Source organism: Notamacropus eugenii, chromosome 5, assembly GCF_028372415.1.
Source record: "Notamacropus eugenii isolate mMacEug1 chromosome 5, mMacEug1.pri_v2, whole genome shotgun sequence".
In the NCBI taxonomy this organism is placed as follows: domain Eukaryota; kingdom Metazoa; phylum Chordata; class Mammalia; order Diprotodontia; family Macropodidae; genus Notamacropus; species Notamacropus eugenii.
Genome location: NC_092876.1, coordinates 168200319 through 168226716, shown reverse-complemented (window position 1 = coordinate 168226716; position 26398 = coordinate 168200319).

Sequence of the window (26398 nt, the reverse complement as noted above, 5' to 3'; positions counted from 1 at the left end):
TAGAAAAATACATTTTACATATGACATTAAGATAACTGATTTTTTAAAACATGTTTTGTAATTAGTTAAATAGAATTCTTTAGCTTATTTCTCCTGCCTGAATTTTGTTAGTAATATAAAGAAAAACTGAACAATGAGAGTGAGGAAGTGAGCTGTTTCATTAGTGACTAATTTACTAAAAGGGGAGCTAGGTTGTACAATGGATAGAACACTGGTCCTGGAGTCAGGAAGACCTGAGTTTAAATCTATCTTCAACTATTTGCTGTGTGACACTGGGAAAGACTCTTAACTTTGCCTCTGTTTCCTCAATTATAAAAAGAACTGGAGAAACAAATGGCAAATTATCTCAGTATCTTTGCCACAAACATCCAAATAGTGTTCACAAAGACTAGGAGACAACAGAAAAATGACTCAAGAACAACAAAATTTACAAAATCTAGCGTGTAACATCTCAAATACATTTTAAATTGGTTCTTTAGGAGCAGAAGCCACAAAACGACAAAGAGAAAGAGATTTGCAGTCCAAGACAGGCTGCAAGGCTGATAGGAAAGGTCTATCACATGGAGGAGAGACTAGCCTTGGTCACACAGCTCAGACAGGACTGGAACAGGCTTCAGGGCATAGAATCCTGGGTAGCAGCTGTGGTGCTGAGATTTCTTACATCACAAATGCCAAAGACAACTTCAGAGGACATTAAGAAAGGCCCTTTACCTAGATGAGAAGGGAAGAGGGTCTAGCCCTAGATTCTGGCCCAGGGCAGCAGAAGTCACTGCAGCACAGTAACCATTTTTGGAGCCCTCAGTCTAAATACTTTGGGGGAATTTAGTCACTGATCTGGATCTCAGCCCTGACAGACTTTCCTAGGGTGAGGAAGAGCACTGGCCTGGTGAAGTTGGAGGCAGTTGTTGGAGAGGGAGCTCTTCTCAGTGATACTGGGCAGAAAAGTGCTTGTCCTCTCCCTTGTTTGTGCCACAATGGAGGAATGGAGAACTTATAAGTCCCTAGAGTATACCCTCCACTTGACAAAGGACTCAAAAGTCCAGTAACTGGCTGGGAAAATGCCCAGAAAAAGGGAAAAAAAATAAGACTATGGAAGGTTACTTTCTCAGTAAACAGGTATATTCCTCCACCCTTACCAATGAGGAATAATAAAGTGTACCACTGGAGTAAGACATCAAAGTCAAGGCTTCTGCATCCAAAACCTCCAAAATAAATTTGCAATGGTCTCAGGTAATGGAAGAGCTCTAAAAGATTTTGAAAATCAAGTAAGAGAGGTGCAGGAAAAACTAGGAAGAGAAATGAGAGAAATGCAAGAAAATCATGAAAAGCAAGTCAACACCTTGCTAAAGGAGACCCAAAAAAATGCTGAGGAAAATGACACTTTTAAAAATAGACTAACTCAAATGCCAAAAGAGGTCCAAAAAGCCAATGTGGAGAAAAATGCTTTAAAAAGAAAAATTAGCTAAAAGGAAGAGGTGATTCAAAAGCTCACTGAAGAAAATATTTCTTTAAAAATCAAAATGGAGAAGATGGAAGCTTTATGGGAAACCAAGAAATTACAAAACAAAATCAAAAGAATGAAAAAATTGAAAAAAAATGTGAAATAGCTCATTGGAAAAACCACTGACCTGGAAAATAGATCCAGGAGAGACAATTTAAAAGTTATGGGGCTATCTGAAAGCCATGATGAAAAAAAAAGCCTAGACATCAACTTTCTTGAAATTATCAAGGAAAATTGCCCTGCTGTTCTAGAACCAGAGGGTAATACAAATATTGAAAGAATCTACTGATCACCTCCTGAAAGAGATATGAAAAGAAAAACTCCTAGGAATATTGTAGCCAGATTCCACAATTCCCAAGTCAAGGACAAAATATTGCAAGCAGCCAGAAAGAAACGATTCGAGTATTGTGAAAATACAATCAGGATAACACAAGCTCTAGCAGCTTCTACATTGAGGGATTAAAGGATTGGAATATGATATTCCATAAGTCAAAGGAAATGCGGTTAAAACAAAGACTTATCTACCCAGTAAAACTGAATATAATACTTCACGAGAAAAATGGTCACTCGGTGAATAGAGTTCTTTCAAGCATTTTTGATGAAAAGACCAGGGCTGAATAGAAAATTTGACTTTCAAACACAAGAATCGAGAGAAGCATGAAAACATAAATGGGAAAGAGAAATCATAAGGGACTTACTAAAATTGAACTGTTTGCATTTGTACTTGGAAAGATAATATTTGTAACTCTCAATAATTTTCTCAGTATTTGGATAGTTGAAGGGATTATATACATATAGACAGAAGGTACAGGGTGAGTTGCATAGAAAAGGATGATATGTAAAAAAAATAAAATTAAGGGGTGAGAGAAGAATATATTGGGAAGAGAAAGGGAGAAATGGAATGGGGTGAATTATCTCATAAAATAGGCAAGAAAAATTTTTTTCAATGGAGGGGAAAAGGGGGGAGGTGAGAAGGAAAAAGTGAAGCTTACTCTCTTCCCATTTGGCTTAAAGAGGGAATAACAAGCTCATTCACTTTGGTATGAAAATCTATCACACTACAGGAAAGTAGGGCAAAATGGGACAAGTGGAGTGAGGGAGATGATAGAAAGGGGGGCAAATGGGAGAAGGGAGTAATTAGAAGCAAATACTTTGGAGGAGGGACAAGGTCAAATGACAGAATAGAGTAAATGGGGGGCAGAAGAGGATGGAGGGAAATATAGCTAGCCTTACACAACATGACTATTATGGAAGTCTTTTGCAAAACTACACATCCAAAGCTCATATTAAATTGCTTGCCTTCTCAGTGGGGATAGGTGGGGAGGAAGGAAGGGAGAGAAGCTGGAATTCAAAGTATTAGAAAAGAATATTTTTGCATGAAACTGAGAAATAAGAAATACAGGTAATTGGGTATAGAAATCTATCCTGCCCTACAAGAAAAGAGAGAAAATGGGGATTAGGAAAGGGAGGTGTGTGATTGAAGGGTGAGCAGATTGGGTGAAGTGGTATTAAGAATGTATGGTTTCTTGGGTGTGGGGAGAGGAGAGATGAGGAGAAAATCTGGAATTCAAAATCTTGTGGAAATGAATGTTGTAAATTAAAACAAATAAATTTTTAAAAAATAAGTAAATAAATATTTTTAAATTTAAATTTATTTATTTGAGTTTTCAACATTCATTTCCACAAAATTTTGAGTTCCAAATTTTCTCCCCATTTCTCCCTTCCACCCATTCCAAAACACAGAGCATGCTAATTACCCCTATCATCAATCTGCCCTCCCTTCTAACATCCCTCCTTTCCCTCATCCCCATCTTCTCTTTTGTCCTGTAGGGCAAGATAGCTTTCTACCCCATTACCTGTATTTCTCATTTCCTAGTTGTATGCAAGAATAATACTCAAACAGTTGTTCTAAAACTTTGAGTTCCAACTTCTCTTCCTCCCTCCCTCCCCATGCATCCCCTTTGGGAAGGCAAGCAATTCAATATAGGCCATATCTGTGTATTTTGGCAAATGACTTCCATAATAGTCATATTGTGTAAGACTAACCATATTTCTCTCCATCCTATCCTGCCCCCCATTTCTTCTGCCCTCTCTTTTGACCCTGCCCCTCCACAAGAGTGTTGACTTCTAATTGCTCCCTCCTCCCATTGCCCTCCCTTCCATCATCCCCCCCACCCTGCTTATCCCCTTCTCCCTCACTTTCCTGTATTGTAAGATAAGTTTTCATTCCAAAATGAGTGTGTATTTTATTCCTTCCTCTAGTCGAATGTGATAAGAGTAAGCTTCATGCTTTTCCCCCTCACCTCTCTCCTATTTCCCTCCACTGAAAAGTCTTTTACTTGCCTCTTTCATGAGAGATAATTTGCCCCATTCCATTTCTCCCTTTCTTCTCCCAATATATTTCTCTCTCACCCCTTAATTTCATTTTTTAAGATATGATCCCATCCTATTCAATTCACCCTGTTCTCTCCATCTGTGTGTGTGCATGTGTGTGTGTGTGTGTGTAATCCCATCAACTACCCAGATACTGAAAAAAGTTTCAAGTCACAAATACTGTCTTTCCATGTAGGAATATAAACAGTTCAACTTTAGTAACTCTCTTATGATTTCTCTTTGCTGTTTGCCTTTTCATGCTTCTCTTGATTCTTGTGTTTGAAAGTCAAATTTTCTTTTCAGCTCTGGTCTTTTCATCAAGAATGCTTGAAAGTTCTCTATTTCATTGAAACACCATTTTTCCCCTGAAGTATTATACTCAGCTTTGCTGGGTAGGTGATTCTTGGTTTTAGTCCTAGTTCCTTTGACTTCTGGAATATCCTATTCCATGCCCTTCAATCCCTTAATGTAGAAGTTGCTAGATCTTGTGTTATCCTGATTGTATTTCCACAATACTTGAATTGTTTCTTTCTAGCTGCTTGCAATATTTTCTCCTTGACCTGGAAACTCTGGAATTTGGCCACAATATTCCAAGGAGTTTCTTTTTTTGGATCTCTTTTAGGAGGTGATCAGTGGATTCTTTCAATATTTATTTTGCCTCCTAATTCTAAAATATCCAGGCAGTTTTCCTTAATAATTTCATGAAAGATGCTGTCTAGGCTCTTTTTTTGATCATGGCTTTTAGGTAGTCCCATAATTTTTAAATTGTCTCTCCTGGATCTATTTTCCAGGTCAACTGTTTTTCCATGAAATATTTCACATAATCTTCCATTTTTTCATTCTTTTGGTTTTGTTTTGTGATTTCTTGGTTTCTCATAAAGTCATTGGCCTCCATCTGATCCATTCTAATTTTTGAAACTATTTTCTTCAGTGTGCTTTTGAGCCACTATTCCGCTCAGGACAAAGACCAGCTCCTTCAGGACATCCGCACAGGGCTGAGGTAATATTTAGCTCCTCAGTGCCCCTAGGGGATTTTAAGATCCAACAATGGATGTGGGCCAATGTTCGGGGCTGCTGCCACCCACCAGATGTGGCCTCTGCAGGCCACTGCCTGAGGCTAGAGCTATGGGAAGGTCCTTATCCCTTCCCAGTCAGCTGAAAAAACCCTGTCACTGACCTTTGGCACCTGTGGGTTGATGGATCTGTGAATCCCATGCTACTGGGACTGGGGCTTCCATGACTGGAGATTCCACCCCTGAGGTGTCCTCCTTCCAGAGACCCTCCAAACCAAGTGGCCAAGGCTGGACTGGGCTCTGCTCCACGTCCAGTGCAACAGACGTTTCCCATGGGCCTTTCAGGTCACCCTGGCCTGGAAATCTCCCCCACTCTGTTGTTCTCCATTTCTGCTACTCCAGAATTTGTTGAGAATCCTTCTCTACAAGTATTTTATGCACTGTGTAGAGAAATCCTTCCTTTCTGTGTCTTTCTACTCCACCATCTTGGCTCCACCCCCCAATAAATAAAATTTTTAAAGGAATTTTTGAGTAAATCATTGTATCATCTACAAATAGAAAAAAAGTCACTTCTTTGACTATGTTTAGTCCTTTGATTTATTGTTCATGTCTTATTATGATTAGATATTCTAGATCTATGTCAAGTGATAATGGAGAGAGTGGATTTCTTTTCCCTTATCATTCCTTTCTTGGAAAGGTCTCAATGTTCTCCACTAAAAACATCTCTTTTACAAATCCATGCTGTATTACAATCATTTAAAGAACCTAAGAATTCTTAATCCCTCTTTGAATCATTTCTCTCTAAGAAATTCTATCTAAGGAAGAGATTCCAACACTAAAATACTTGAATATTGAATGAAATAGTCTGTTTTCATGTTTGAGATGAAACAATATAGTAAAATTGTGGTACTACTTAAATTATTTCTTTTACCCTTATCATTTGCCATTTACACAAACAATCCATGAAAAATTCATCAAAGTATGCATGTATGTATTTGTTTGTGTGTGTATTTGTTTGTGTGTTTGCATACACCTTTGCATTAGTGCATTGGTGTCAACCTTTTTTTTGCTTCAGTTTCCTTATCTACCAATGAAAGAATTACATTAGATAATTGTTAAGATTCCTTGATCCTAGTTGTAAAATAAACAGAGCTCTAATAAAAGCTCACAAAGGTGAATAACAAAGGGAAAAAATGCTATAATATAACTAGGAATGCAGTTTCAATCATCTGTTTAAAAGGATTTATATTTTCCACCTACACTCAAATATTCACCTTAGAATCACTGACTCAGTGTCAGATTAGATCGCACAATTGATTGCATCTAATAATATGTGTGAAGTATCAACTTTCTGCCTCAAATATCCTTGACATATGGTCACCTAGAGCCCACCTCTGTATCACTAGTAGTCTGAATGTTTTTTTTCTCATAAGATAGCCCATTCTATTTAGTATATAGGTATTCCTCCTTATATAAATCTCTAATTGACCACCCTCCTACCTTATTCCACCTTCAACCAAATGGAACCGCATATGAACTTGATCACAATGAGCTCTATAAACTGGTTAGCTATTCGTTAAACATAAAATATAGTAGCAGAAAATCACTAGAGTGATTTTCACTGTTAGTGACTCTAATTCACAAAGTCATAGAATTTTAGGGTTAGCAAGGACTTCAGTAGGGATCTAATTCAATCCATATCTAAAAAAGAATCCCACTACAACTATCCTAATAAGATTTCAACAATCATCTACTTGAAAATCTTCTATAAGGAAGAATTCTCTTTCCTCACATCAGCCCATTCTATTTTTGGAGGGCTCTAATTGTTGGTAAGCTCTTCCTTGAATTAAGCCTAAATTTAACCCTTCTCAACTTTTATTTTTTTCTTGTTTCTTTCCTCTTGGCCTGAACTGAATGAGTCTAATTGTGGGACTGGTTGCAGTCTAAATTTTTTTCTCTTCATTTTCTACTTTGAATGACATATCAGTCATTTAAATACTTGAAAATAGTTATTAGGTGACCCTTTAAAGGAATTAAAAAAGCTACAGCAAAAATAGAAAATTTAGGACTAAAAATATCTTTTTTTATTCTCTAACAAAATTTGCATATCTTTTCTAAGTAAAATGCAGCACAATGTTCTATTTGGAATTATTTTCTTAATTTTGAGGAGGTCTGGAATAGATTTTTATAATTTCCACATGCTTCCTTAACTTCTACACGATGTTGAGTATAATTTAAGATGTTCAATAGTCTTTCTTCTTTGCAGTTATGGTGGTTGTTTATTTCCTTTTATTCACAATAGAAATTAATAGTCCCTTTCTATTCATTAGACAGTATTATCACTGAGTACATTCATGAATATTTCTCTTTGTACTGGGTTCTTTCTTTCTGTTTTTGTTCCATTCTGTTTTGTTTTTGATGACTCATAATAAGGAAAATTACTAATCTAGCTATCACCTACATATGTATCATAACTCTAGTATAATATTAGTGATCGTGATTAAAATAATAGTAGCTCACATTTACTTAGTATTTAAGTTTTGTAAAATATTGTCCACAGATTATCATTTGATCCTCACAACAACTCTGTGAAATGGATGTTGTTATTATCCACATTTTACAGATGAGAAAACTGAGGCTGGAAGAAGTTAAGTGAGTTGACCAGAGTCCCATATCTAATTATATCTGATAGTATTTGAACTGACATCTACATGACTCCCAATCCAGTATCCTACCAATCCTGCCACCTCGATGCCTCTACAACTGTTGCTACTGCTACTTCTGCTGCTGCTGCTCTTACTACTACTAGTACAGATGTTGCTGCTGTTGCTGTTGCTACTGTTGCTTATGCTACAGTTGATGTTGCTATTACTACTACTACTAATAAGAATAAATGATATTAATACTGCTGGTGCTACTACTACTACTATTGCTACTATTACTGTTCCTACTACTAAATTAGATTTGCATAAAATTTGTTATTTCTAACCAACTTTAGAATGCATATATTCACATTTTTTCCACATAACAATATTTTAAGTTAAATCATAGGTTAAGAGCAGGAAAGAAACTCAGAAGTGACTTCATACAATCTCTTATATTAAAGAAATAAAACTGTCAGAGACCAAGGATGTGAAATGATTTGGCAGATATAAGATTAAAATCCCAGTGCTCTGACCTCATAAGAGGGCTATTTTTCTTCTTCCATACTGCCTAGAATTGGAGTACATATGGGATGTCAAAAGACATTTACTCTGATCCCTTACCTGATGCATCGATTCACTCCATATCATTTCCAGTATTGAAGCATCCAGTGTCTGGGGGCATCCTATCGGGACAAAGTTATTTCTTGTACTTTAATACTGAGAGAGACCTGTGATGTCATTGTGTATACAGAGTATCCTATGTTTTTCTTGGCCATGTTGTCCTATAACTCTTCCTCCAAATCCCACCCCCCACCATGAGGTAAATGCTACATACTGTGCACCTCACTCCTAGATCTCTAGGAAAGTATGGATATCATTTGAGCAAGCAGCCTGTTCATTGGTTTGTAACTTACTTTCTTTATATGACATCCTATCAACTCCTATCCTGTCATACTCTTATTCGATAGTATACATGTTTTTCTGCATAATTTTTCATTAGTGATATGTGGTAGCCTACACAAATAATTATATACTTCTGTGCTGCCATTTACCTGGTTTGTAGTTAAATTTTCAATTTATAAATTTTAAATTTTAAATAATGTGGTGTTTCATTACTGGTAACCATCAAACAGCAAGAGATGAATATTAATATTAAAAAGATGGATTTTGTTTCAGAGAGAAACTGGAGGTAATTAAAAGTATTGCATGATTTTCCAAGGAAAAATTAATGATTTCTTGTACAAATTTTTACAGATTATTGTCATTTTTGCTTGTTTATTGTTCTCCTTCAAAATTCATCCTTAGATGGCCTTGGAACAATTTGTCTTATTTGGGTCCTTATTCATTTCTGTATAATTTGCTTTTTTCTATTCATTTTCATGAGGTCATACTGTATATAATCTTTTAATATCTATTTTCATAATATCATAAATATTGTACAAAATAATTTAGATTCTCAATTGGTGCTAGTCTTGGTGTCATACCTTTCCACACCTTTTCATTATCCTCACTTCACTCTACCATCTCCTCAAACTATTGTCGTGTATTTCCCTTCCCTGACTCTTAGAAAAAAAAATTTTTGTCCTCTCTTAATTCATGCATGCCTTTTCCTCTTATCGGCTTTTCAAACTCTATTTGTTTATCTTCTCATTATTCAATTTAAATTTCTATCCTCAGGATTACCAGCAATCTATTAATTGACAAATTCTATCATTCTTTGCTCATCCTACTCCTCAGTGTCTCAGTGTCATTTGATGTTCTTGACTACTGTCTCCTTTAAGTTACTCACTTTTCTTGATTTCATGATGATTCTCTTTCTTGCTACTCCCTCCTATCTGCTTGACTGAATTCTCACTCTCCTTTGCTTCCCATGTCCTTCTCCCTTAGAATGAATGTAAACTAAGGATCTGCCCTTAGCCTACAACTATTCCCCCTCTACATTTTCTTGGTGACCTTATCATCTACTATAATAATAATTATCCACACATCTACATCTATACATTCAATTCTGCTATCTCTCAAATCTCAGTTCTGCATCACTAATTGACACCCACTTAAAACTGGATATCTCAAAGTCATTTTAAACTTAGTATTGTACTTTAGTACAATATATACTATACTAAGTTCTCTTAAGAACTCATTATGCTTCCTACCAAATCCAGCTTCTGAGCTTCTCTATTTCTGTCCCCTGAACCACCATCATCCTAGTTACCAGTGTTGGCAACCTCCATTATCCACAACATCTCATTCTCCTCATCTTATCAGTTCCTATGTTTTCTCCTTTCTACCTACACAATGTGTCTTAATTCTGTCACCTCCACTAGCTGGGGATTCTTTATTCCCTTTACAACTCAGCTCATCATCGTCTATTTGAAGTCTTTATTAATCCTCCAGCTTTTCCTCCATAAAGGTATCTTGAATTTAGTTTTTAACATTTGTCTTATACTTATATATGTACATACTGTGCCTCTCAACAGAATATAAGCTCTTTGATGCCAAGGGATGCTTCTTTTTTTATCCATGGCTCCACTGTGTCTACAGTTACACAGTTAAATGGTACACATTTAATAATGCTTTGATTGATTGAATGACAGCTTGATTGAAATAGAATGCTAATATTCTAGCATCACTTCGACTCTAAACTTGCTAATTCTTATGTAGATACTGACCAAGGAATATTTCTCAAAAGGGTAAGAGTATCATATTTACTACATTTTATTGTTTTGTTTCTTATTGCTTGTTAACCAAATTCTTCCTAATTAGACAACAATTGGAATTGCCCTTAGCAGAACTAGGAGTTCAAAACTATCTGAATAATTAATTCATCTTCTGGTTATATGAGAACTGGTGGATTTTGACATCTGTGGAGTGTAGCTATAATTGAAAAAGTAAGATACACATACAGATTTCACCCCCTGAATAACCAGGAAGAGCTCAATGAAATAGCTTTCCAAACTTAGAAAAGACCAGTTGAAATGGAATTTATAGAAGGGAGAGTTATAATTGACCATCAATCTAAAATGACTCCCAGAAATTTCAGTGCCAAATAGTAATTTGTAAGTAAACTACCTTGGGTTTTTAGAAGATCAAATTGAGCTTAAACTGGCTGGTATGCAGTTCTGTAATGTAATCATCTAGGCCACGATTTCAGTCTTTAGCAGTGGAGATAGGGAGAAAATGAAGTGGATATTGCAAGTATAAGAATAGATGTTATTTCAGCAAAATTCAGTGGTGAAGTAAAGCACTCCAATCCTGATAATAACCAAAACATCATAGTGATATAGTTCAGGTTAGTTCTTTCAAAGATGAAGAGTAGAAAGATGCACCTTAACCTTTAGGTGGTGAATAATATATTCCAAAAATATTTGATGAACTGATATCTAGTTGAAGATGATGTACTAGGACAAGTGGACCCTGAAAACCTCTCTAAGAAATATAGAAGGCTTAATCTGTCCTGGGCTCCAGTGGGATTCATGGAAATTACCTTTTCCAGGTTGAAGGTGACTGGCAAGTTACCTATCAGAAGGAAGTGTTAAACTGAATAGCAAATAGAAATAAGAAAACTTTTTCATCCACAAGTATTAAGTAATTAACTCAGAATAATTTCAGGATGTTCCCCAAATATTTCCCCTCAAAGAAAGGTCAGATAACTCTTCCAAGAACTGATCCATAAGACCCAGCTTAATTCAGACAAGATTCTAGATAATCAATCAAAGGATTATTCAGTATTCATTTCCACACCCCCTATCAAAGATTTTGAGCTTATACTGTGGTAGTTTGCTTCCATAGGGGGTTATCAAAAACTCACTAAAAATATTTCAAGAACTTCCTATGCTTTTTCAGGCATCCATCATTTTGCTTTCCTTTTTTAGTGGGTACTCCAATTTATGGTTACGTATAATCAGAAGCAATCCCACAATTTCTTTTTACAGAGTAAACTGCCAAATGAGGAGGAAAGAATGGGTTCATGAGAAGTTGGAATTACACATAGAAGTATGCATCGAAAGTGGACACAGCAGATAAATAACATGATAATATCTTAGGTTATCATGATAGAAACAGTATTCATAATAAGAGCAATATTATTTCCCATGTACTTATAAAGAGAATAGTATTACTTCTAATGTACTCTGAAGTAGTCCTATCTATTGCAAAATGTTGAATTCACTCTGGGTTACTCATTTTAGGAAGGACAAATTGGACTGTGTTGAGTTGGAGGCACTAATATGGTTAAGGGTCTCAAAATCAGTTCATATAATGAATAATTTAAACAGTTAGGCAGAAGTATACTGAAACAATATTTATTAGGCAAGACTTGGTAGCTTTATTCAAATATTTGAAAGACTATAGTGTGGGACACATGTTTTTACTTATTCCATTTTGCCTCAACCAGAACTAAAACTAAAGTCAAGGAGTTGCAGAAAGGGAGATGTTGGTTAGATGTAAGGAAAATGTTTCTTAGCATTATAGCTGTTATCAGTTTGAATGGAAGGAGCTCCCTATCCTTAAAGAGAAATAAGGAGTACCAGGTTCTAATTCAGGTAGGAGCTATGGGAATTTTAACAAGATGCTTCTCTTCTTTTGTTTCCAGTAGCTTATGTGCCAAATAAAAAAGAGGAGAGAATGGATTGATGAAAAATAGGAATTGTATAAGGTAGTATATATTGAGTGGACACAATAAATAAAATAAGATAATGCCATCTTAGACTATACTGATTAAAATTCAGTTCTCATAATGAGAGTAAACTTCCATTGTACTTGAAGTGATCCTACCATATTTGGAAAAATGTATTCAGTTTTGGGTTTTACATTATAGAAAGAATAAACTGAATTGCATTGAGCTGAGGGGTCTGATGTGATGTGTGAGGTTCCTTCTAGCTCTGGGAATCTGTGATTTGTCTACAACACTGATTTGATCACGTCATTCACTTGCTTAAAAAATAAAGAGAAAAGAAAAAGGAATGAAAAACTTCAACATCTCTCTATTATCAATTAGAATTGATGTAAATTTATGTGCCCTGAGTTCAATTCCCTCTATGATTTCATTCAAATCTTCCTATCAAATTGTGTTTTCTCATTATTCTGATATATTAATTCTACAATTTAGATACTAATTTTTCCAATGTTTTATGCACAAAACTATCCATACTCATTTCCATCTTTGCAATTCATACCTCCTCCCTCTCCCAGGTACAATGTCCCAGGTACTTATCCTTCCTTCAGATTATACTTCGTGAATGACATGTTGCTCCAGCCACTGTTCTCTCAAGCATATGTATTCCTGAACCTTGTCCTATTATATGTGTATAAGAGACAGACTTCAACTCAAAAAGTCAAGATGCAAGACAGCAATCTACTTCTTTACCCCTTCAGTCTGTTTTGCTTTGGAGTAATTAACTCAAGCATTAGTTTCTAGGCAAGTGAGGGTCAAGTATGTGGCACAGTAAATAAAGTGCTAAGCCTGGAATCAGGAAGATTTAAGTTCAAAATTGGTCTCAGACACTTACGAGTTGTGTGACCATGAACAAGTCACTTAACTCTGTTTACCTCAGTTTCCTCATCTGTGAAATGAGTTAGAGGAGGAGATGGCAAACTAGCATTTTTGCCAAGAAAACCTCAAATGAGGGCATGAAGAGTTGGACATGACTGAACAACAACAAAACGGGGAGTTGAAAGGAGTTTATCTATCTTAATAAACTTTTGTCTGTCCATTTCTGATGTTGAGGCCTTTCTAATAAAAGGGTTGAAAATGTATCAGTTTCCCAGGTACATTGTGTTAGGGAAGTCTCACCAAGAGCAATAACATTCCACAACTCCTTTCAGAATAAGAGTGTAATACTAATGAAAGCTCCAGAATACGACAATAGCAATTCCTGAAGTAACAACTTCTAAGGTGGAAAGGACTAGAAATGAGATACCATGGATTTCAGAGAGATGGAATCATAAGAGATATTCCATCCATAAGGCAACTATTCTATACATAAGACTGTCAGTTGTTTGAGGATTGAGAAAGTATAACCCTCTGTGTATTTGAGTGGAGGGGTGGAGACTGCTGTAAATAATTCTGTTATTTTATATTGTCATTTATTTATTTTGTTCTTCTTTCCTAATTAGATACTATACTGTCTGATTTATGATTTCTACCTGCTCTATTGGTACAGAATATATTGGATTCAAAAGCTATATTTGCATAATTATGATTACATCAAACAAGCCATACTATAGTTGGGATAGGAGGAGTTTCTAAACATGCTGAAAACACACATTTTGACGCTAATTTTCTTTAAGCAGAGATAAATGTAATATTTATTAAAAAAATATACCACAACATAGCTTTAGATGTGTCAAGGGAATTAGTGAATAAGCATAGGACAATCAAAACACAGTTTCACAATATGCATACCCTATGTCACCATGAAATCAAATAATAGAAATAAGTACATCTTTCAGATCAATTCAGCAAACACTTAACAATCACCAAATATACTTAAAGCACCATGATAGGCACTTGGAATATAAAGATCAACATGAAACATTTCTTCCCCTTGAGGAGTTCATGTTGTATGCTTAGGACTAAGGAGATGATAGCCCTTCAGTACTCTGTCGTGTCCAGATGAAACCTGGCATAGAGATTCTGCTTTCCCGTGTTACATTTTAGAGATGATATTGATAAGCTGAACATCTGGAGAAAAGTATTTGAGATGAGAAGGTGCTTCAACAACAGGTCATATAAAGATCAGTTGAAAAAACTGAGATGTTCAGCCTGGGAAAAAAAAGACTTAGGGAAGACAAGATATCTGTCTTCAAGTATTTGAATCATCATCCCATTGAAGACAGATTAGATTTTTTCAGGTTGTTTGGGGAGAGAGATCAAGAACCAAGTAAAGAAGTTGCATAAATGAATATTTAACATCAATACAAAGAAGAACTTCTTTACTATATCAATAAGCACTTATTAAGAGTTTACTATGGGTCAGGCAATATGTTAATCTTTGTAAATGCAAAAAAAGAAAAAAAAATGTATCTACCCTTCCAGAGTTTACAGTCTAATGGAGAGTGGGTAGGGAAAGATAGCATATAGTTATATTCAAGATAAATAAGAGTATGTGGAAGATAACGTTAAAGGGAAAAGCTCTTGGAGCAGGAAGGAAAGGGATGGAAACCTTTGGGAAAGGCCTTCTTCAGAAAGTAGCATTTGCTAAATCTTGAAGAAATAAAGGAAAAAATTTAAGAAGACAAGGTGAGAAGGAAGAGCTTCTCAAGCCTGGCCATCTACCAGTGCAAACTGGTAGAGACTGGAAACAGATTCTCACATATGGCAAATGGGACCAATGTAAATGTATCAACATTTAGGGCTATACAAAATTAGAATGGACTACTATGTAGAAATAGTTGGTTCTCCTTTGACTTTAAAAATCTTCTAGCAGAAGTTAGATGACCACTTGCAAAATATGAAATTAGGGAAATTCTTGCTTAGGTACACGATATGGAGCAAAAGTTCCTTCCAAAGGTGAAATTTTTTGACTCTAAAATGTTACTGGAAAAATCATAACATCTTCACAGATAAACATAAGGTACCTCCAAGAGGAAGGGATCACCAACAATTGAAGAAAGGAGGCAATTCCAATAACATTTGATAAACAAGATGGAGTACTAGATATTTTCTCTGATCCTCTCACATTTCAAACCTCTCCAAAACAGAAATTATGTGTCAAAGATAAAGAATTTTCAGCTGTCTCCATAATTTAGGATACTCAGAATCCAATGAGTTAAAAAAAATTAAACTGACCTTTACAATGAGTTCTCTTAGCACACCCATCTCCTACATCCCATGCTACTAGTGGTGAGACTGCACTAGCCAACCTATTGGCAACAAAAGCCAACCCCACAACTGGGTAACAGCTCAGTTTTGTGTGGAATGTAGAGCAAGTTAATTAAAACTGGAAAGGTAGTATAGAGTCGAATTGTAAAGGTAAAATTCCAGATAAGGGATTTCTATTTTATCCTAAAAGTAATAGGGAACCACTGAATATTTTTGAGTAGGATAAATTTGTCATAATATGGTACAGGCTATTTTAATACGTAGACTCAGGGAAACCCTCACCTACAGATGGCAACAAGCTCCTAGTAAGCATGTTTTAGGGGTAATTGCATGGAAGCAAAAATAGTAGTATATGAGTATGATTATTAAAAGATGAGACCTCTAACCTGGAGACATACAGCCATTACAATAAAATTGTCAATTCTTTACTACTTATATACAAGATACTGTGATAATTGCTGAGGCTATCAAGAAAGGGAAAAAATAAAACCTGCTTTCAAGGAACTCAGCTTAATGCAGGGAGGGAGGGTGGGCAACATGCAAATAATTATATAAAAACAAAATACAGATAGGACAAATTGGAAATATTCTCAGAGAGAAGGCACTAATTTTGAGGAAAGATTTTTGATATATATTTTCTCGAAAACTTCTGTAAAAAAATGGAATGAAGAACTTGATGTAATGCCACATTTTCAGTCTTTGAAATAGTTTGCACCCAACTTAGATTTTTCTAGTTTACCTGACTTTAGGAATCTCTCCTCCAGTGCAAACTAACCTGACTGAAATCAGGTCCTCCTAATAGTTTTGAAAATGCCAAAAATAAAAATAATAATATTTGCCTGTCAGGAGTAGATCTCACTACCTATTTATTTCACTGTATGTATAAAGCATGCCTGCATCCACAAAGCATGTCTGCATGCAACATAAAACCAAGCAGTAGCTGGATCACCATGTAGTATGTACTCTGACAGTTACAGCAGTTACTTTATAAAGGGGAAAGGGGGAAAGAAAATGATTCCATAGGAGATGCATCTTGCTTGACGTGGTCAATAGACTCATCCTCTCCATTCCCCAGTTTGCCAGTCCCCAAGCATATTTTATGGAATGTAATCCAATTAAAATTTTACCCCTTGCAACAATATCAATATCATCATCATAATTATCATCTTCATCACCACCACCACCACATCATCATCATCATCATCATCATCATCATCATCATCATCATCATCACCACCACCACCACCACCACATCATCATCATCATTCTTAGCATTTATGTGGCACCAACTACTATGTGCAAGGCACTGGGCTAAATCTTTTACAAACATTATTTCATCTGCTCCTCACAACCACCCTGGGAAGCAGGTATTATGATCTTTGTCTTACAGATGAGGAAGCTGAAGCAGGGAGAGGTCAAGTAACCCATCCAGGGTCATACACCTAATAAGTGGCTGAAGTCAAATTTGCACTCAGATCTTCCTGATTCCAGGCCCTCTGCTCTACCCACTGTGCCACCTCTTGGTTGTCTCTGATTCTATATCTGCATTTGGTTACTCAATCCCAACTCCTAGAACATATGTTCAATGAAGGTGAGGAAGAGTTGTCTCTTACTTTTCTCTCCTCGGGATGTTGCAAAAGGAGCCTTCATCAATGCTTGCTGAATTGACCTGGCTAGCTTACTGACTGGTAGCAAAGAACCAAGTCCCAATCTAATACATTTTTTTTTCCATTGTACCTCAATGCACAGTCAGTCCCTACTGGAGAGAGTCTCTGCTTTCATTAGTAAGATCATCACATCCTTCTCTCTCCCTCCACCTACCACCAGTCAAATCACTACCATTTACTCTTCAATATCTTTTCTTTTTTATGTTTATTTGTTTATTTTTAGTTTTCAACATTCATTTTCACAAAATTTGAAGTTCCAAATTTTCTCCCCTTCTCTACCCTTTCAGCACCCAATAATGCCTTGCATTCTGATTACCCTTTCCTTCAGTATGTCCACCCTTCTATCACAATCCAGCCTTTCCTAATCCCCATCTTCTCTCTTCCCTTTCTCCCTCCTCACCTATCCCCACTGAGAAGGCAAGCAATTCAATGTAGGCTATAGAGGTGAAGTTTTGCAGGAGACTTTCATAACAGTCATGTTGTGTAGGACTAACTATAATTCCCTCCATCCTATCCTGCCCCCCATTCATTCTGTTCTCTCATTTGACCTTGTACCTCCCCCAAAGTGTTTATCTCTAATTACTCCCTTCTCCCATTTGCCCTCCCTTCTATCATTCCCCTCACCCGACTTGTCCCCTTCTCCTCTGCTTTCCGGTAGTGTAAGATAGATTTTCATACCAAATTGAGTGAGCTTATTGTTCACTCTTTAAGCCAAATGTGAAGAGAATAAGCTTGACTTTTTCTCTCTCACTTCCTCCCTTTTCTCCTTCATTGAAAAAGTTTTTTCTTGCTTCTTTTATGAATGATTATTTACCCCATTCCATTTCTCCTTTTCTCTTCCCAATATTTTCCTCTCTCAAGCCTTAATTTTATTTTTTTAGATATCATCACTTCTTATTCAACTCAACCTGTGCTTTCTGTGTATGTGTGTGTGTGTGTGTGTGTGTGTGTGTGTGTATGTGTAATCCCTCCAACTACTCAAATACTGAGAAAAGTCTCAAGAGTTACAAATATTATCTTTCCCTTTAGGAATATAAGCAGTTCAACTTTAGAAAGTCCTCTATGACTACTCTTTCCTGTTTATTTTTCATGCTTCTCTTGATTCTTGTGTTTGAAAGTCAAGTTTTCTATTCATTTCTGGTCTCTTCATCAAGAATTCTTGAAAGTGCTCAATATCATTGAATAGCCATTTTTTCTGCTAAAATATTATACTCACTTTTGCTGGGTAGATGATTCTTGGTTTTAATCCCCATTCCTTTGACTTCTGGAATATCATATTCCAAGCTTAATGTAGAAGCTGTTAGATCTTGTATTATCCTTATTGTATTTCCACAATACTTGAATTGTTTCTTTCTATCTGCTTGCAATATTTTCTCCTTGACCTGGGAACTCTGAAATTTGGCTGCAATATTCCTAGAAATTTCTCTTTTCAAGTCACTTTCAGGAGGTGATTGGGGGATTCTTTCAATATTTATTTTGCCCTGTGGTTCTAGAATATCAGGGCAATTTTTCCTGATAATTTTATGAAAGATTTTGTTTATGCTCTTTTTTTGATCAAGTCTTTCAAGAAGTCCCATAATTTTTAAATTTTCTCTCCTGGATCAATTTTCCAGGTCAGTTGTTTTTCCAATGACATACTTCACATTATCTTCCATTTTTTAATTCTTTTAGTTTTGTTTTGTAATTTCTTGGTTTCTCATAAAGTCATTAGCTTCCATCTGCTTTATTCTCATTTTTAAAGAACTATTTTCTTCAGTGAGCTTCTGAATCTCATTTTCTGTTTGGCTAATTCTGCTTTTTAAAGCATTCTTCTCCTCATTGGCTTTTTGGACCTCTGTTGCTAACCGAGTTAACCTATTTTTAAAGGTGTTATTTTCTTCAGAAATTTTGGGATCTCTTTTAGCAAGTTGTTGACTTACTTACCATAATTTTTTTGCATCACTCTCATTTCTCTTCCCAATTTTTCCTCCACCTCTCTTAGTTGATTTTCAAAATCCTTTTTGAGCTCTTCTATGGCTTGGGACCATTGCATATCTATTTTGGAGGACTCTGATGGTAAGCATTGTTCTTCCTCATCTTAAAGGATGGAGGGAAATACCTGTTCACCAAGAAAGTAACTTTATATAGTCTTATTTTTCCCCTTTTTTGGGTATTTTCCCAGCCAGTTACTTGACTTTTGAGCTGTTTGTCAAGAAGAGGGTGTACTCTGGGGACCTGTAAGTTCTCAGTTCCTCCAAGATGGCCCAATAGAGGTAGAGGAGTTTATTCCTTTCCTGGTCTGTGTACTGCTCTGGGAGCAATCAAAAACTCTTCTGCCCTGAATTTGTGAGTAGTAGAATTCCTTCTCCACAGTTGCCTCCAGCTCTGCCATGCTCCAGGACCCTGCTCAGGACTGAGATTCAGATCAGCTGCTCAATTCCCTCAGGGACTTTAAGCTGAAGGTTCCAAGAATGAACCCTGGCTGCTGCCTGCAGCCACAGCTGTTGCAGTTGCCCTGCTGCTACTCTTGCATCTGCTGGCACCTCCTGGGACCAGGGTTAGGGGAGGACCCTGATCACTTCTAGCCTAGTTGAAAAATTCCTCTCACTGACCTTTGAAGTTTCTTTGGGGTTTGTGGGTTGAAGGATCTGAGAATCCCTTGCTGATGCTAGGGATTCTGCCCCCAAGGTCTGTTTTGGTCCTGTCCCTCCTGGTGCTGCAAGGCCAAGGTTGGGCTATGCTCTACTCTTTGTCTAGTGTGATAGACCTTTCTTTTCAGCCTTCCAGGTTCCCCTGAGCTGGAAATCTCTTTAACTCTGTCATTCTGTGGTTTCTCCTGCTCTAGATTTTTTGAGAGTCATTTTTTACAAGTATTTTATTGGTTGTGTGGGAAGAGTTAGAGTATGTGCATCTTTCTACTCCACCATCTTGGTTCTGCCGTATCCTCCTCTTCAATATCTTGAAAAGAGACTAAAGATGCTTTTTAATGTAGTTTTATTTGTTAAAATTCAAAGTACCTAGTTTGTCTTTCAACCATTCCAGTCTAAATAACTTTAGATGCAGAGTGGTGTAGGTGGAAAAGCCCTGGCATTGAGTGACCATGAACCTGGCTTCCAAATGATGGTGTGATATTCACCTCTTGGGCTGCTTGTCAATTAGTCCTCAGCTAGATTATTTTGGGTCTTTATTCATTTCTTCTGGACAGCCTGAGCATAAGGCCAGGTGAATTCATAGAACTTGCAGAATCTTGATGGAAAGGAAACAGTCCAGTGGTTCCAGACCATGTGTACTATCTACAGCTTGACTACAAGGGCCCTTGTGGGCCTCCCCACCAGAGGTGGAGGCAACCTTGTCTCGGTGAATCCCTGTGGCAGCAACTTCTCCGCTAGCATTTCATGGCTTGCCTTCTCCTCTTCATTCACAGGCCCACTCAGAAAGCTCCAGGCCAGCTTCCTGTCCAATGACCACAGCCCTCCTCCTCACAACCTGGTGCCCACCAACTTCAAGTCTTGCAGCCGTATCCTTCCTCTTCCCAGGGCTGACTAATATGTCTCCATACTGGCTTTTAAGGAAGCAATTATATACACATACACATGCAAATGGTCTGTGCTTGCCTATATGACCCTGGGCAAGTCACATAATCCTGTTTGTATCAGTTTCTTCATCTGTAAAATGAACTGGAAAATGAAATGGTACAGTATCTTTGCCAAGACAATTCTGAAGGAGGTCACAAAAATTTGGAAATGACTAAAAAATGACTGAATTGAGTATATATACACATATGTGTGTGTATTATGGATGAATAGTTACACACATGGGGGGAGGGCAGAACCAAGATGGCACAGTGACAACTTGGACTTGCTAGCACTCTCCCTCTAAATTCTGCCAAATACTTGTAAAAATTACTCTAAACAAATTCTGGAGCTGCAAAACCCACAGAATGATGAAGTGAAGCAAATCTCCAGGCCAAGACATCCTGGAAGGTCTCCAGGAAGTGTTTATCACTCCATGCTGGGAGCAGAGTGCAGTCTAATATGGGCTACACCATCAGAGAAGAGACCTGAACAGGCCTTCAGGGGACTGAATCTTGGACACTTGTGGTAGTTTCCAGACTTCATGACTGGTCACAGGTGATGTAGGAGCTCAGAATGGATTCTGAAAATCAAGTAAGTGAGGTACAGAAAAAATTGGTAAGAGAAATGAGAGTGATGGAAGAAAATCATGGAAAATGAGTCAACTGCTTGCTAAAGGAGACCCCAAAAATGTTGAAGAAAATAACACTTTAAAATATAGACTAACACAAAGGGCAAAAGAGATACAAAAGGCCAATGAGGCAAAGAATACCTTAAAAAGCAGAAATGGCCAGATGGAAAAGGAGGTCCAAAAGTTTAATGAAAAAAATTAATTACTTAAAGATTAGAATGAAGCAAATGGAAGCTAGTGACTTTATGAAAAATCAAGAAATGAAACAAAGCTAAAGGAATGAAAAAATGGTAAACATGGGAAATATCTCATTGGAAAAACAACTGACCTGAAAAATCGGTCCAGGAGAGAAAATTAAAAAATTATTGGACTACTTGAAAGACATGATCATAAAAAGAGCCTAGACATCATCTTTCAAGAAATTATTAAGGAAAACTGCCCTCATATTGTAGAACCTGAGGGAAAATTCAATATTGAAAAAATCCACCAATCACCTACTGAAAGAGATCCCAAAAGGAAAACTCCTAGGAATGTTGCAGTCAAATTCCAGAGCTCAAGAAGAAAATATTGCAAGCAGCCAGAAATAAACAATATAAGTGTAGTGTAAACACAATCAGGAAAACACAAAATGTAGCAGCTTCTACATTAAGGGACTGTAGAGATCAGGATCTAATATTGCAGAGGTCAAAGGAGCTAGGATTAAAACCAAGAATCACCTACCAAACAGGAGAAAATATAGTCATTCAATGAAATAGAAAATTTTCAAGCATTCTTGTTGAAATGACCAGAGCTGAATAGAAAGTTTGACTTTCAAACACTAAAATCAAGAGAAACATGAAAAGGTAAACAGGAACAGGATATCATAAGAGATTTACTTTTTACATGGAAAGATGATATTTGTAATTCTTAACACCTTTCTCAGTAATATATAGTTATATATGGAGAGAGAGAGAGAGAGAGAGAGAGAGAGAGAGAGAGAGAGAGAGAGAGAGATATGTATATGTATCTATACATATAGACAGAGGGCAGAGGGTGAGTTGAATACGTAAGGATGATATCTAATACATAAAAGTAAGGGATAAGAGAGGAATATATTAGGAAGAAAAAGGGAGAAAAAGAATTGGGCAAATCATCTCACATGAAAGAGGCAGGAAAAAGCTTGTTCAAGGGAAGGCAAGAGGGGTGTGGTGAGAGGAAAAGAATGAACCTTACTTTTATCGCATTTGGCTTAAGATGGAATAATATGCATATTCAATTTGGTATGAAAATCTCTTACACTACAAGGAAGTAGGAGTGAAAGGGATAAATAGGGGATGGGAGAATGATAGAAGGGAGGGCAAATGGGAGGAGGGGTAATTAGAAGTAAACCCTTCTGAGTAATGGTAGGGTCAAAAGAAAGAACAGAATAAATGGGAGGCAGGAGAGGATGGAGGGAAGTATAGTCTTTCATAATATTACTTATGAAAGTGTTTTGCATAACTAAACATGTATAACCTATATTGAACTGCTTGTCTTCTCAGTGGGGATGGGTAGGAGGGAGGAAGGGAGAGTAGTTGGAACTCAAAGTTCTAAAAACAAATGTAAAAAATTGTTTTTAAATGCAACTGGGAAATAAGTTGTACAGACAATGGGGTATAGAAGTCTATCTTGTCCTAGAAGAAAATAAAGGGGATGGGGATAAGAGAAGGGAGGGTAGATTGGGGAAAGTGATAATCAGAATGTATGCCATCTTGGGGTGGGTGGAGGGGAGAGATGGGGAGAAAATTTGGAACTCAAAACATTATGGAAGTGTCTGTTGAAAACTAAAAATTAATAAATAAGTTTTTAAAAAACAGTCACAGACATACAAAGACAAATACATTGGCTTGGTTTGGAGTCAATTCTTTCTTATGCCTTGACATTTCCTCATATTAATATGAGTTACCCTTATTCTCTGTAATCTGGCAATGAATTTGATCATAATTTCAAAAAAAATGCAAAATCTAACAGCTTTTGATCTATCCAGGTTAGTATGGAGTATGCCAAGTATGATGGGAATGATATAGTTTGGAGACATAGGGACAATGTGTCCACTGTAAAGTCCAGAAGAGCCCTCTATTTCATTTGTTCATTCATTCATTCATTCATTCATTCATTCATTCATTTATTTTCAAATTCCAAACTACTTAATATCATATAGGAAAATTGTGAACACTTTTGTTTCCTTTGTTTCCTTATCAAATTGTCTTTTAGAATAAGAATATTTGCATTTAATCTTCTTTGAGATCTTAGAGATCCTCCAACTTACTTCCCTCATTTTATTGATGATGAAATTGTGGCCTAGATATCAGACACAATAGACCAAAAGTCACACAAATAGGATAGAATGAGAGTTGGGCATCAAATCTAAGTTTCCTGACTACAAAGTCACAATATTGCACATTGCCTCTTCTTGCTTCTTTTCTGCCTCCCCACTCAGAGCAGCCTCAACAAATAAGGGCAGCCTCATATAATGGTCGTTTTCATGCTCCTATATTCATCAAATGTTAGAATTTGTAAAAGGCAGAATAAAAGTCTAACATTGCCAGACTAGTAGTTTAAACTTTGCTTGTGTGCATGTAGAGTTGTTTGATTTTCTAAAAATCTTATTAAGAGCTATGAACAAAGACCAAGGTACTTTTCTTCATGTGCCAATAATGTAATTACTCAGCCAAACAAAAAAATTGAATATTTGCCCTTACACCAGAGTGACCCAAGATTTACATCCAGAAGGAAAGAAACTTAAGAATTATCTAGTATATTTCAATGTACAGTCTACATTTCTAGCTACATGAAGTTATACCATACCATTTCTCAGCAACAGATGTAATAAGTGAGTACCTCTCAACCAATTTTCTTTTTCTAGAACTATTCATTTGAAGATATTTTCAGATCCATATTGCTGTAAACCATAAAAATCTGGGCAAAGCAATATGAAAATACAGACTTTTCCTAGTTTAGAATAAATTTCCTTAACTGTTAAAAATATTATCTTCGTTTTTGGTAATTTATTTTAAATCTCCACATGCTTTTACCACAGCCTTTTAAGAGCTCTTGCAATAAGATTATTAACCTTTACAATTTGGAAGCTTCTTGAAATACCAAGATCCCTATGCTCCAATTTTCTCACTGTACCTTTATATACACTGGTGTACATGTCTGTATCTTTGTTTCTTTCAATAATTAAGAAAATCTATTTTGATTAATTGAGTGGTTTTCATAGCAGCTGCAAGCCAGGTGGCTAGAACTGGTTGCTTAGGCTGCTAAATTCTGTGTAATTAGTATATTTTTAATCTTTTAATTCAGTATGAGTAGAGTTTAGTGTATTAGAGAGAGTAGGTCTGAGTAAGGGTGCCTTAAGTAATGTATTATTATCCTTTAGTGTTTATTGATAAAGCTGAAACTCATAGGAAAAGAGACTGGGGAGTTCAAGGGGGAGAAGCAACTTTCCTTATGCTGGGACTAAGAATTCAGAGAATTTTGATTTTTTTTATGGATTTATTCTCAATAAGTTAAAGGTGTACAGAGACTTTTTCAGTGACAGTATGTTTTCCTTCAGGAGAAGTAACAAGAAACTGAAGCATTTTGTATTATAGAAACAGGTTCATCACAGAATGACAAGGCATGGAAAATATATTATCAGTAATAGTCCTTTAGCAGTTTTCTTAGAACAGTAGAATTTTATTTGATTGTTTTACATCATATGCATTTGCAAAGAGAAAATATAATATTGTTTCACTCCTGATTCTTCATTTTTTACATAACTATATCATCTATTGAGTATTTGATTTACTTATTTTTAAACTGGTTTTCCATAAGTTCTTTATGTAGAGTTAAAGTTATGTTCATAGCTTAAATTGCAATATTTTTTTAATATAATCATTTATCACCTGAATGAATTCTATTTTGATATGAAGTCTTTTCTGTAGATTAGATTCAATTAGGAGAAGATTTGTGAAATGGCTAATACTCAAGTAGGGGGATAGAGATTAGTTTTTTATAAGCATAAGACTACTGTGGTATTCAAATGGATATTTTATGAAAAGAAAATTAAAACCCCTTTTAGGAACACTCCCAAAGGTAAAGTAACTTCTCAACATTTTCAGAGATACAATAACAAAACAGTAGCTTATAATGTGTACTATGGAAAAAAAAAACAAATCTGATCATAGTTGGGGGTTTAGAAAAAAAGATGTGAAAGATTTTATTCATCTCTAATTTGCACAGTCAATCTAATTCACACATTTAAATGTTTTTAAAAGTCGAAAAATATGGAATTTAGATAGTGTTTGCCTGTGGACATATAGGTATGAAGTGAAAAACAAAAATTGGCAAGTTGTTGGATATATTTGAAGGGGTGGGGAGAAGGGGACATGATAAGTGTTTTTAAGTATTTGAAGGGTAATCATGTGGAACTGGTATTAGAATTGGGTTTGTTCTATTTCAACCTTGAGGGCAGAACTAGAAGCAAGGGGTGAAAGTTGCAAAGAGGGAACTTTAGGCTTATATCTAGGGGAAAAACAAAACAAAACTTTCTAATGATTAGAACTATGCAAATGTGGAATGTACTGCTTTGGGAAGTGGTAGGTTGCTCCTTGCAGAGGTCTTCAAGCAGAAGCTGGATGACTATTTTTCATGTATATTATTGTAATATAAATTCCTTTTTCATGAGTTGGATATAGATGGCCATTGAGGATTCTTCTTTCTCTCAGATTCTGTGACTGTAATTCTATGATTCTGCCTGACTTGTTAGAATGATGCCCCAGTTTCTAGCACAAATGGCTCCACTGCACAAATGAGAGAGAACACTAAAGTTAATGCTGCAATCTTTGTCCAGATTCTGAGCCCAGAAAACTCTTCGGCTTTTTTATTACTGGCCCTTTTCCTGATCCAAGTGTAATTTATAGAGCCAGAAATGATTTTGCCCCTAATTCCCCAACTAAATGCTTTATCCTTTCCTGTCTTCTAACTTCTAAATCTTTCTTAACCTCTTTTCATCATCTGTTGTTTGATAGTTCCTGCTTTATAGCCATATCTCTCTCTGTGGTCCTGTGGTCCTGTTTCTGATCTTATATTTTCTAAAGAGTGCAGCATGGTGGTTAAAAAGCTAGTCTTGAAGCTAGAAAGACCTAGGTTCAAATGGAATATATGTATATATATATATACACATATATACA